The following is a 1,690-nucleotide window of genomic DNA, read 5'->3' on the forward strand; positions in this document are numbered from 1 at the left end:
CCGTGCTGCATACCAGGAGACACCAGAAGGTGAGGGACAGACACAATGGCCCAGAAAAAGCTTTAGGATTCCACATGGAAACGTCCACTTCCCCAGGGACAACGCAAGTATGGTGACCAAAGAAGATCTTACCTCTGCCAAAATGGCCTGTCCTCAATGTCTTTACCTTTGAGTTCCAACATGGAAAATTACCTGTAAAAACATGTCTATGTATAATGTTCATGTTATTCAATCAAGAAATCCTTGACTCTACTGCTTGACAATATTCAGAATCCTATCACTTCCCCAAACTTCCCCTGCCATGTCCAACCCTCTACTATCTCCCTCTGATTCATGCAGGACCCTCTTTACTGGGCTCCTTGGTTCCACTGGGGTCCACCACTGTGGGTATCCAACACTGTGGACTCCTGAAAGCCCCAACTCTTGGCCATAATCATGGTCAAGTCATGGCCCAGTGGACTCCTGGTGGGATTCAGGCAGACTGCCTGGTGGGGGCTCTGGAGTCAGTCAGGGGCTGAACCCACCACATTTAATTCAAGGCTAGAGATCAGAGAGCTGCAAATAAGACCAGGCTTTACCCATTGTTTCTTTCTTCCCTTCATAAAGTCATTCAACAAATATTTACTGAGCACCTACAATGGGTGAGGACTACTATATTAGTGTTAAGGACATAAAGAAGGTAAGCAATATGTAAAGGTTCTAAGATTCACAAGCTGCGTGATCTCGTTCATGGGACAAAACCATTGGAACTTTATTTATTCATACAATATCATGAAGTGTGAAATTTAGAATGTGCACAATTGTCCCAGCAATTCCACTTCCTGATGTCTAGTCCAGCAAAGTACTTGTATGGGTGCAGAGAGAAGCCTCTGTGAGAATGACACACTATTTTTAAAGTATAAAAGTGGTAACCAACTGAACCAGCCACCCAACAAGAGACTGCTTAGAAGAATGATGATTCATCCCTCAGAGGGAATTCAATGCAGCAGGTAAAAGAGTTGCTATATTGTCATGAACGTAGATAATGATGATACACTAAGCGGTCAAAAAGCACATTGCAGAACTATACTAATGATTCCGTTGAAAAACAAAAGCTAAGCTATACATTTCTGCATATTTATAGATGTAAATGCCTGCAAAAGTCTAAAAAGATGCATGCTAAACTGAAGATCGGAGGTTAAGTGAGCGAAAGATCACTTTGGCCTTTTGCTCCCTTTACTTTTAAAATATTGAAATGCTTTAAATTTAGAATTTTTCATGTATTACTTAACAGTAATTATTATGAGTGATAATACTGACTGGAACATATTAGCTGCTCAGTAAATACCAACTTCTCAACAGCTTCTTCCAAAGCAAAGGAGCATGAGGTCTGCAGCCATAACACCCGCTGCTGTGACCACCTGAGTCTGGGAATGGCCTTTGAGAACAAGGTCTGCAGACGGAGGTGGGGAGGGATGAAGAGGAAGCACTGGAACAGAGGTCTGTGCAGCCGGCCATCCTCCACCTTCGCCTGGATCTTGCACCCACCCAGACTAAACATTGCGTTTCACATCTTCTGTTCCTCAAAACTGCTCTTTATGTTGCTACAGAATGGATATCATTTTTATTATCATTGGTTTCAAAGTTAACAATTTCTCTGCTCTGCTTAAAGTGAGCCATGTGTTTTCATTCTTTTTAAAGGATGTTTATA

Source organism: Mandrillus leucophaeus, unplaced genomic scaffold, assembly GCF_000951045.1.
Source record: "Mandrillus leucophaeus isolate KB7577 unplaced genomic scaffold, Mleu.le_1.0 Scaffold760, whole genome shotgun sequence".
In the NCBI taxonomy this organism is placed as follows: domain Eukaryota; kingdom Metazoa; phylum Chordata; class Mammalia; order Primates; family Cercopithecidae; genus Mandrillus; species Mandrillus leucophaeus.